The following is a 12537-nucleotide window of genomic DNA, read 5'->3' as shown; positions in this document are numbered from 1 at the left end:
TATCAACCAATCAGAACCTTAAACCTAAGCCCAATAGAAACACCAGCTACAGGAACCAGTCAGAGCACAGATGTAATGTCCAATGTCTAATTTATATAAGGAGCGTATTACCTCAAGCACAGGTTGACTGGGCTTTCACTTCTCCACCGGCAGAGACAGCGATAGGCACACAGATGACACAGCCCAGAAGCACCGAGAGAACCGTGAGTAACTAAGATGTAAGATCGGTCCAGGACAGATCCTGCACATGGCTACATCCCCTCCCTTCATTTGAAAAAACAGCTGTGGGTTGTACCTCAGAGCCTTAGGAAGCCCTCCAAAATGTCACATGTGGTTTTCTGTTTTCTTTTTTATTCCAGCTCTCAAGTGACCCTCACTGATCTCCTGGGACCTTACCCTACCTACTAAGGGGTGAGATATATTAGCTATGTATTTGTGCATATAAACAGAGCTACTCGAGGTTTGCCTTCAATGGTGGGGCCCGACGGTATTAATTACCTACATTTAAAACGTTCACAAGTCTACTGGATATTAGAACATTTTCACTTTTGAATTTTTATTTTATTTATACGATTCACCTCTACTTGATAAAATCAGGGTATGTTCACAAATAAAAATACTGATACAGAGAATAACCCTGGCACCATTCTCTCAGCACTAATCATTGATCTTATGTGTCTGTCTGTCTGTCACTTAGCTATAACTTCCCTTTTAATAATTTCTAGAATGATCACAGCACCTTTAGCTCACGTATATACAACACGGCCGTTAGCAGCAATGATCACGCTACAAACTACAAGCAGCTGGCCCTCCAATGGAGAACCCAGACATTAGCAAAACTTCCATTGGTATAGATACTCTAATGGTAAACTGTATCTTTGTTTCTTGACTCTTGTCGTTTCAGAAGTTCTACTCCCTTCATTTATCCGGGGGACACCGACATTTTCGGGCCACTGTAGATACAACTTTCTTGCTCGGTCATGACGAAGCGCCCTGGATCTCCCCCTGAGATCATTAAAGTGTGAAACATGTTGAGCAGCTACCAAGGGACATAATACCCCTTAGAGCAGCACCACACACTTTGTTTTTAATAATGACAGAAGAATCACCTTAATAAAAATCAATCACTCTCCCTCCAGCCATTTTTTAATACACCTTCTAGGACTTCACTGCCACTTACATCCACGCACCCATACGGCTTCCTCAAAAGATATCTGCAAAAGAGACCCTTTGGGGTACCCGTAGGGCATTGCAGCACCGGCCCGACGAGGAGCAAAATCCCAATGATGCAGCATGAGATATTTTTCGGGTGTGTGAGGACATCAAATAAGTTTAACTTCGGGAGTACGGGTCACCGGACCTTTTGAATAGCTCCTAGAGTCCCCCTCTTTTGATAAACAGGATCTCCTTGGATACAGACAGGTTCAATCCACACTTTGCTGGTCCTGGTACACCTTGCAGGTAGGCCCAAACCTAAGACAATTAAATACTGCTTTCGCGCACTTCAGCAGATCCCTTTTTTTAGCCAAACACGAGGGTTACGTACACTTTCCAAACAAAGTTTTTAACCTTAAAGCAGATTCACCAGTCTCATAAACACACTCTGAGGGTGCAGATTGCCTTTTTAAGTTTTAAGGACCCAAAAGGAGAAGAGGGACCTGGAGGGGTTGCTCCTGCACACCTAAGCACAGTAATGGGGAAACTAGGACATATTTTCAAACAGTCACGGGTAGAAAACCAGCAGTTTAAAACGGTACCAAATTCACAGAAACCAAGGGACTTATTTACAAGACACTTACACTTGCACTGCTGGCACATCACTTTTTCCCATATTAAAAGTGATACCGGCAGCTCAAGGGGCTTTTAAATAAGCCCCTAAGAGTCCAATTCAAACAGTCACGAGCAAACAAATGCAGTTTTTAACAGTACCAATTGCACACAGGACAAAAGATTAAATTCAAACAGTCACAGGTAGAACAAACAGCAGTTTTAGAGATCAAAAACACAGTACAAGTCTGTCTTCTTACCACATTTTCTGTAATTTGTTCAATGAACTCTGTAGGTCACAGAGAGACTGAGGCTACAAGATGGAGGTGGCTGTTTTGAGATGTCCTGTACACACCTTCATGGATACTGCAGGTGGGGGTGGGCTCACATTTGCTTGGGAGCTAGAGGGCTACTCAGGAAAGGTCCAGGCATCAAAGGGACACTGTGCAGAGGATACTCTACATAGAGTACCTCCAACCTTCATTACAAAGATTAACACCCACTGCACGATTTTCCACAGACAACGCCCTATCAAATATAGCTGTAGCTGTATTCTATTAACCAACAAAGCACAGGTCTCTAGCACTAGGTAACAATGGGCAGAAATTGTGGCTTGCTCCATAGCTCAATCTCACTGCAAACACAGAACATAAATTCATGTTTGCTTAAAAAAAAGGAGAGAGAGAAAGGAAAAAAAGCAATCACTATTACATAGCAATACTATGTCTTTGGGCATCCCTTAACATGAAAAGATGATGTTTGTAGAGGAGCTAATGGAAAGCTCTGGCATGTGTTTAAGAATATTTCTGCTGCACTATGCTCAGCCAATTGATCTGACCTATTGTATATGTGTGTTCTTTGTTATATGTACTGCGATGACAGATGCTACAATTACCCATCTCAATGCAGAGAAATCAATTTAACAATGAAATAGCTGTTTTTCCCGCCAACGGGCAGAGTAATCTCTTTCTTAATGTTCCTTGCTTACCATGGTGCTCTATTCACTCACACAATTAGTCTGTCCCACCTTCCAAGAGATTTTAAACTCTTACCACGTTTGCTTTATTTGTTCTATTTATATAAAAGGTTGCACAAGAACCTTCAGAAAATTTAGAGCACAACTCATGAAGGAGATATGAGGACGTATGGATTCGAGTAGAAAGTTAATTATTGACAGTTTAGCCAACAGCCAGGATTTAAGCCTGCGTGGGTATTTAGGACCTCAAAAAAGTGTACTTTTGCTTAACCGATTTAGCGAACCTGTAAAAGGATTGTGATGAGCTCCATAATACTGAGCACATTAAGTGAAATGTTATGTGCACTGCCCATCTGTTCTGTGAGGCACACATGTTTTCAGAGAGGAGGATGCTATGCTTGCAGCCCAAGGATTATCTATTGCTTGTCCTGGGTGTGTGTTGTGTTAATCTGATGGTTTAATTGAAGTAAATGTTAAATGTTGTATACTTGTAAAGCGCACAGCTGCCCCAGCAAAGGGGCGTCCCGGCGCTGTATACCGCTGGGGAACCCGTCCTGGCTTTCCCTGTGGGATGGTCCCTTCTGGGAATCCCCAAGGTGGAGCCAGGCATCCCCGGCATTGATGGGGCCGTTGTGGAGATTAGGCAAGCTAATGCCCAGAGTTGCCGAGTGGGACCCCAGGTTAGAGTAGGCACCGAGGCGAGAATTGTCGAGTTCGCTGACCCTGGTCCAGGACCCTGCCGCGTCGGGAATTGAACCCTGGTCCCGGGCCGACTTCTGCTCCCGGGTCTGCCGCCTCTAACCAGTGAGCCACACCACTCCACAGTAACCATGGCCATAACTCCTAGGAAACATTGAGTCATCAAGAGAAAGCGCAGAACTACAAAACGATTGCCCTGATGACATCTAGAAAGATGTCATCCCTGTGATAGACAGAGAAGTGCAAAGATGTGAGTAAGACACCACTGTCTACGAACAAGTGTGGCATGAGCAATATTCAATTCAAGCCAGAGTTAGTGAACCATCACTGAAGTCTGGGGGTGAATGAGGCAGGGGTGATTGAGGCTTTACTAAAATCTGTTGTCAAGTGGGAGTGAGAGTACACTAAACCTTTTTGTGGATAAGACTACAATAAAATCACTGTTTGGTTTACTGTTTAGTGTGAATTTAATGTGAATATTACAACATTTTGAAATGAAAATGCCTCCACTCAGTTCCCAACTATAAGTGAAAAGTGCAGAGGAAGCAAAGGGCTGCTTTCAGGCATAAGTGATGTTTGTTTCTGACTTTTCTTTTTGTTTTATAACACATCCAAAAGACATTGTGCTTAACATGATCAGATCAGTTAAGCAAGAGGGAGAATTTGGAAGTAATAAATGATACTTACGTAGGAAAGCATCTACCAAAGAGACGGAAAAAATAAAGAGTGTATGAAACATCAAGAACAGTGATAAAAGCGTGGATGTTGAAACTGACTGCAGAGTCACTCCCAAAAATGTTGCCTTCCTCCTCTTATTTTCAGCTAAGACCCTTTTTTTTTGGCCTTAGAACTCCGTACCTTCTGAATTTAAACATATTTTACGGAAATGCTTTTATCTTTTGTTGTGTTATAGGCTTGCTCCCGAAATTAAAAAAAAATGATAATGGCTATGTGCACTATACCACTGCTAAGCAATACTAAAGTGCTTGTGCGCTTTCTCCTAAGCAAGGTAACATTCATTTATACCCAACTGGCATATATAATTTGCTTATAAGTCCCTAGTAGCGTGATACTACAGGTAGCCAGGGCCTGTAAATTAAATTCTACTCCTGGGCCTGCAGCACTGTTCGTGCCACCCACTTAAGTAGCACCTCAAAACATGTCCCAGACCTGACACTGTAGCCTGAATGCAGTTCTAAAACAGTTGTGTCAACTTGGCCTTTAACCCCCTTGCCAAGCCTGAAATTCCACTTTTGTATTACATATAGGCCACACCTAAGGAAGGCCACGTGTCAGTAGGGCAAGGTGCTGTGTAATTAAAAGGTTGGAAATGTACTTTTAAGTTTTACATGTACTGGTTTTGAAAAACTCCTAAATTCATTTTTCACTACTGTGAGGCCCACTCCTCCCATAGGATAACATTGGGGATTCCTAAATACATTTAATAATCTGTAAGTCAAGTTGGGAGTTGGTTGCTATGTCATGTTTGGTGCCTTTGGAATGGTGAAGAGCCCTATTTAATGGTAAAGTCGTAAGGTCAAATAAATCTGCAAATACTCTAGGTTGAATGTTGCAACAGTGTATGGAGAGGCATGGATAGCTCAGTCATGTAATCGCTTACCACTGAGACTACAGCAGTAAATTAGAAGAATATGGATCCCCCGCATGGTCCTATCAAAATTAGATAACAGACCAATTTTTAGCCCAACACTCGCATGTGTTCAGTGGATTAACAAACAAACCAGTTTTTCAAGTTGACTGCAGGTCAACAATGGCATCTATTTTGGATAGCTACAGCATGGGCAACAACATGCCATGAAGTACTATACTTAAATGTTCTACCAGTGAGCAATGTTGAATGGTCAGTGGTGCTAACATGTGACTGATTATAGTGACCGACTGGTCAGTCTAGTGTTTCTACACTATGGGGCATATTCTCAAGCACTTAACGCAGAGTTAACTGCACTTTATTGCAGCCAAAGTGGCAATACATTTATAGCCCCATTCACAAGCTGGTGCTAACAGCTGATATCACATTTTACCAGCGATATCAGTGATAGCAGCTGCAAAAAACATCGCCACAGACGACCCCAGCAACTATCACTAATGAGATGCAGAGTAGGTGTTCCTGTGCCAAAAGCCACGACAACACCACTCCGCAACATTCTCAACGACCAGCCAGATCGGCGATAAAATCACAAAACATGCGATAATGCGATTTAGCAGCAGGAAATTAACACCTGCTCTGACCTGGTGCAAAGTCGGTCGACAGCCTGTACCACAAAAGGGAGGCCAGCCCAGAGCCACACTTGAAGAACAACAGATGCCATGGAGCCACTGAATACCCAAGAGGGCCACAACAGCCACCCCCCCGGACCCACACCACTCCCCAAGACCAATACTGAGGCAGCGCAGACAAAGACAGCAACCCTCAGAAAATGCACCAACCTCACAGACCCAACACCAGAGAATGTCATTGCCCACTACATGCTCAAAGGACAACCCACCTCCGCATCCTGACCAGCATTGTCCACAGGGTGACGGTACTAACACAGCGGACAACCAACATCCCACCTCAGACCAACCTGTTGGCCTCTGGTACCCTCCAACCAACATCCACACAAGTCGGAGGAGTCAGAAAGCCAGGCCAATCCAAGTCCCTCACAATGATCATGGAAGCCCTACATCAGCTTGGTACCCCACTATCTATACTTCCCCCACACTGCGCAGGGACGGCTGGAGACCAAGCAAGCCATCTACACCATAGCTGTCTTCGCGCATGTGTTGGGGGTAATTGACTGCACACATGTCCTACTTGTGCCCCATGCCGACACTGCACTCAATAAGCGCAACAGAAAGCAAACGTGTCCCACCAATGTGCAGGCACTAGTGGACCACCGGGGAATCTCCGCCAATGTCGCCGCCAACCACCCAGGCAGTGTACATGACTCATACACCTCCGACAGTCCCTCATCAACCAGCACTTCCAGGATGGCACCCACGGAAGTGCACTGCTTGTTGGCCAATACCAAATGCACACACCTCAACTCCCCAATCATGCAACTCACAACACAGAAAATACACACGTCACAAGCTCACATTCAACATGCATACCCACCAGACACAACAGCACAACTCACTGTGGGAACGTGGCCCAGCCATGGATATTAGCCATCAACGGCATGGCACCTCAGCCACACAATAGCAGAATGTCGGAAGAGGTTGGGACCAGGCATATGCGAAAGAGGCAAGTGACAGATGGATGAGAATGTACACAATGCCAAGTGTGGCGTGGATGCGATGGCCAGACTGTGGTATGCAGACCACACACACATATCCATGTCGACACACACTGCTGGAATTTGGAATGTCCGTGACCATCACCCCAGCCAGTGGGGAAGATTGCGGGACTGTAGCTTGTTACATTCCACCCATAAGCGTGACCGGAGTGGGCTGGCCCAGCGTACACCAGGCCAGCGTAGAGATGTGAATAAAAGGCACGTAACTCTGGGTGAGGTCTGTGAGAAGTTGGCCTGGGCGGGGATGTTTCCAATTCTGGAACCACCTACTACCTGACCAAACAATCCCTTATGGTGTCTGGTTGTAAGTCAACCTTATTAGACAAGCTATCCTAGGGGTTGCATGGACTAAGCAGCCTAAAGGCTTAACTTAAGAGGTCGTGTTAAGCGAGCTGTTTTACCACATACAATCCTGTAATACCAAATGAAAGGACACCACACAAGTATATATTATAAAAATATATGTGTTTATTACTAAAAACAATCCCCAGTATTCTTTATGAATAAAGGGGCACAAGCGTGAAATCAAAAGCACTGTTTAAACATACAAGTTGCACAATTATGGATGAGGGCGGGTGGCCACTCAAACCATATACTAAACAAGTGGTATAAGAGAGGCCACTCGAACAGTGGTTAGGCCTAGGGCCTAGGGAATCGCTGGGAGCAGTCAGGACAAGCAATGCTGAAGTCGGGAATGGCCCTCGGGATTCGGGAGATGTGCGGAAAGCGCACGCATGCACCAATGTTAACCAATGGTGCGTAAAAGTCATAGAGTTAAAGTTTAAGGACACTTCCGCTGAACCTAGAGGAACAAAACTTAACACACAGACCCTAGAGGTGTGCACCAGTGTGGGAACACCGGCGGAGCAAAGTTACCTCACCCACAGGAAGTGGGTGCACAGGGTCGAAGTGGCGTCGGGTTTTGACACGCAGGCTCTTGGTGCTTGAAGCTGAAAGGGCTGCAGGCGGGTTAAAGATGAAGTGTCCGGTGGAGTCCAAGGGTGGACTCAAGTTGTAGAGTACCTGAAAGCAGAGGGGACAGAGTCTGGGTCACTCAGCAGTGACCAGGGTGGAACCAGGACGGAACCAGGCAATGTCGGGCGCAATCAGGTGGTCGTCGAGGAGCTTCTCTCCGCTGTCACGTGGGCTCTGGGGCATCTGCGACGTCCAGGAGCAGGTCACAATCTGTCCCACGCAGGCTCTCACCGTCGGTGCAGTCGGCTTCAAGTTTGGAGCAAACAAGCCTTGGTAAGAGCAATCCACGCGGGATCGGAAGATTGCTTCTCACTCGGACCAGGAAGGTCAGAGTCGGGGCTCCTCTTCAGGGGAGCTGGTGTGGATCTGGAGCAACCAGATTCACGAGTCTTCTTTGTAGTTTCGTCGGCACAGGGACCACTAGCCAGCTGGCAAGTGACCGGGCCAATGCGTTGAGCCAAATAGAGCCAAAGGGCCCCACGCAGCACTCGTCGAGTGTGGAGGGCTGAACTTCGGCTCAGGAGCAGCTCAGGGTGGGGGCTTCTCAAACCCCGGTGCACAGCTTCGAGGGTCACTCGTGGGCTGCACGGTCAGCGTCTCGTGGTCAATTCAAGATGGCGTGCCCCACGCTTCCGGTCGCCTCCACGGGTCTCAGCTCTGCAGGGACTGTGGATCGGGCTGTTGGAAGGCAGGCAAGCTTAATCTCGTCGATCTCAGTCGCTCGAGTTCCGGCGGGAACTGCAACTAAGTAGACGTCGAGGGCTGGATGGTGCCTGCTGCTGCAGGGTGGTCACTCCTTGACCACAAGGGAGATTCTTCGGGCTTCCACGTTGAGATGGAGGTCCAAGGGTCCAGAGTTTCGTTTCTAATGTTTCTTCCAGGAAATCTGATGTGCATTGGCACTGCTCCCACTCTTATTCCAATCTGGGGGGCGTGATTACCTGCTAGGTCCCCCCCTATGGGAGGGACCCAGGAAGGGGGTGGATACACCCCTTTCCTTTGATCCAGGCCGCCCTGGCACGAGGGCTGGAGTGCCCCAGAACCGGTTTGGCCGGATTATGCAAGGGGCAGCCTTGTGCGCCCCAGGCAGTGTCTGGTTTCTTTCAGACCTACCTGCTACAATCCACTATCTCCTGTCTGGAGGGTGGTGACACCCTCCTGTGACAGGAAACCCTTTGTCCAGGACCCCTTTGGCTGAGTTTCGGTCAGCTGCAGGGGTCCAGACATTTGTCTGTGGCAGAGGCATCCATTTTGTGGATCTAAGGCCCTTTTTGAAATTAACCGCATTTAAGCAAAGTAACATGTCTTACCCCTCTAGAGGGATGGAATGCTATCCCCGTCGCCAGAACTGGCGAGGGGATAGTATTCCAAATCGTATGACACCTTACACGACATGTTTTGATAAAGCCAAACCAAAGTTGCTATATAACCGCGAGGATTAAAAGGCACTTAAGAGTATATGGTATGGCATTATCCTGAAACAGCTTAGGGGGTTGTTCCCGACAGCTGCAGACAGGCTCAGCTCATGCTAGAGCTCCATCTCACATGAAACCACGCACTCTGCCTCCAGGATTGATGAGGCCTTCCATAGGAGTGGCTCACAGGTTAATATGTGTCCAGATATAGGTTTAGATATAGGTATACTATATCTAAGCAAGGGGTGATTACACCACCTTACCCCAGCTGAGTGATCAGCCAGTTGTGTCAATTTAAGAACCAGCCAGGGGTGGCAAAAGATATGCTGCAGCCCCTGGTAGGCCTTGGTGGCCCCTATGCCCTGGGCACCTATAGTGCATTATACAGGGGCTGACAAGGAGTCCATTTCCAATTGTGGTATGTACCTAGGGTACATGGAATCCATTTTACAGAGAGAGCAGATGGCCTGGGGCCCTGATTAGCAGGGAACCAGGTCAACTAAGTCAAAAAACCAGCTAAACACAGGCAAAAAATCCGGGGTAACCATAGTCAGGTAGCCACCTTCCTACATAACCCCCCCCCAAACGAAAGGAGATAAGGCTATCCTTGGCCAGGTAAGCCTATATTGCCTGAGTGGCCATATAAGGAAGTACCTGCACTAGCATGGGTACCCCCTGTCTCATGGTCCACTAAGCAGTCCCTCACCCTTTGGGTATTAGAGGGTCTCCACCATAGGGAATCACTACCTTGGGTGTGTTTATGCAAAGTTAAAGGCTGGTTTGGATATGGAGTATTGAAGTGAGGCTCTACTAAGTTAGGGCTTGGCTTCCTCCAATTATCTTCCACCATGTGTGCCTTTCTTTCTTTAACTGAGTTGCACTGTGCTCTCAGGGTCAACCTCTGGCTACCTAAAGCTGGAGGCTGGGTCCCTCTGTTTGGCTTGCTGGAGGGACAGTTCAGGTTTGGGCCCTTTGGGTCCCAGGTTTGGCTGTGCCCAACAGAATCCACCTGTGGGAGGTCCCTAACTGTTTTTAAGGGGGCTCCCTCAGGAGTTTTTAAAGTTTTCACCTTACTAGGGCTACTAGTTTTGGTGCACCTAATCTTTTGATGGGGGTGCTTTATTTGACAGGGGGCCCTTTGGGTCTCACTGTCCTTCTTGTCCTCTGCAGCCCTGGGCTGGCTAAGGCAAGGGAGAGAGGGGCAGGTTACCTGCTCCAGACTGGGTCCCACCTGAGAAGGGTCCACCGCCATCAGAGGCTCTGTCAGGCCAGGCCTAACAACCTCTGGGGCAGTTCCTTCATCAGGGGTAAGATCAGTTCCCTGAGGAGGCTGATCCTGTCCTAAAGTCTGGTGAGGGGGAGATTTCTCTTCCTCCTCCATGCTCTCAGTTTGTGTGGAGTTATCCATCATTTCAGGTTTCACAACACACATATCAGTTTGAGTTTGGGCTGTGGCCATCACAGCCCCACCAACCTTTTCAGGAGGAGACTCAGTTTGGGTTTCTGCTGTTATCATAACAGCTTTGCTATTCTGTTCAGGAAGAGCTTTTGCTAAAGATGGGGCAGAGAGTTTCTCAGCCCTACCAACCTTTTCAGGAAGGACATCTTGCATTGGGGCTGTAGCCATTACAGCCCCACTAACCTTTCCATTGGAATTTACCATTCTAGAATGGGTTTCCTGTTCAACCTCAGCCCAGGCTGAGATCTCCAAATCATTACCAAGTAGGCAGTCTACAGGCAAGTTTGGTGACACTGCCACTCTCTTTGGGCCAATGACACCTCCCCAGCTGAGACTTACTACTGCCATGGGATGATTTGTTTGGATTCCATCAATGTTTGTAACCTGGTATGTGGCACCAGGTAAAAGTTGCTTAGGGGGGACTAGGCCATCAGCCACCATGGTGATGCTAGCCCCTGTGTCTCTAAAAGCTTCAACTTTCAAACCATTGATGATGGGTTCTTGTCTATACTTGCTCAAAGTATTTGGGCAAGCAGAGAAGTTGGCAAACCCCATGCCAGTCTCATAAACAAGATCATTGGGTGATGGGGACCTGGATAGGCCAGGGTCCACCTGAGCTCCAACAGTAAACCCACCCAGATTCCTGGGTGTGCTTCCACTTCCTGGGGGATTACTGCTGACAGTAACAGGAGGTGTTGAAGCTGGCTTTGGAGGTATATTTTCTTTATTGTTATTCTTGGGACAACAGTTGTCTGTTTTGTAATGCCCAACCTGTTTACAGGCATAACAATAAGGCTTTTTCTCAGTTGAAGAAGTGTCTTGGGACCCACCCCCATTCTTGGAGTTTTGGGGCCCTGGGGAAGTCTTTTCTTTATTTTTATCCCCACCCTTATCTTGAGGCTTGGTAGACTCCTTCTTCTGGTTACTGTCCTGATTCTTAGGCCTAATCCTGGTTCTGACCCACTTGTCTGCCTTCTTTCCCAATTCTTGGGGAGAGGTCAGATCAGAGTCCACCAGGTGCTGGTGTAAGAGCTGGTTCTGACAATTACTTAGGATCTGCTCCCTCATAATCAAATTATACAATCCTGTAAAGTCATGTACTTTGCTGCCATGTAGCCAACCCTCCAGAGCCTTAGTAGCACAATCTACAAAATCAGTCCAGTCCTGTGTCTGTGTCTTCTGGGTGTCTCTGAACTTCAACCTGTACTGTTCAGTGGTTAAGCCAAACCCATCTATTAGGACACTCTTCAGGACTTTGTAATTGTTTGCATCCTCATGTCTGACAGTGAGGAGCTTATCTCTCCCTTTCTCTGAAAAGGAGTACCATAAGATTGCTGCCCACTGTTCCTCAGGAACCTGCTGTACCATGCAGGCTCTCTCAAGAGCAGTTATCCACTTGTGGATGTCATCCCCTTCCTTGTAGGGGGGCACAATCTTTGTCAGGTTTCTACTATCATAGGACCTGGGTTTCTCTTTAGGAATATTGCTGCCACCAGTGGCATCTAAGCCACACAATTTCTGCTCTCTTGCCAAGGTAAGTCTAGCTTGAGCCAAGGTAAGTTTAGCTTGAGCCAGGGCTACCTCCTCCCTCTCTATCTGGAGTCTGACAGCCCTCATTCTGGCCCTATGCTCAGTCTTTTGAGAGGCAGTCATACCTCTCTCAGATTCTCTGGAGGCACTAGAAATATGAGAGTCCCCTGAGGGAGATCTCACTCTTCTGTTGCCTGGGAGAATAAGACTGTGGGATCTGGGGAGGTGCTGGCCCTCTCCATTTCCCAGTAGGTTTAAATTGGCCTGGCTAAGCCTGGCAAATCCAACCTGGCTACCCTCCTGACCCTGGTCTTCTGTGTCCTCAATCTCTGAGTCCTCATCCACCTCTTCTCCTTCTTCCTCCTGAGGGGTACCAGTTACAGCTGGAAACTCTCCATCTCCTGACCTTAGGGGAAT

The sequence above is a fragment of the Lissotriton helveticus genome, chromosome 4_1 (genome assembly GCF_964261635.1).
Source record: "Lissotriton helveticus chromosome 4_1, aLisHel1.1, whole genome shotgun sequence".
NCBI classification, from domain to species: domain Eukaryota; kingdom Metazoa; phylum Chordata; class Amphibia; order Caudata; family Salamandridae; genus Lissotriton; species Lissotriton helveticus.
The sequence above is the reverse complement of the archived record's forward strand: the minus strand, read 5'-3'. Positions refer to the sequence as shown.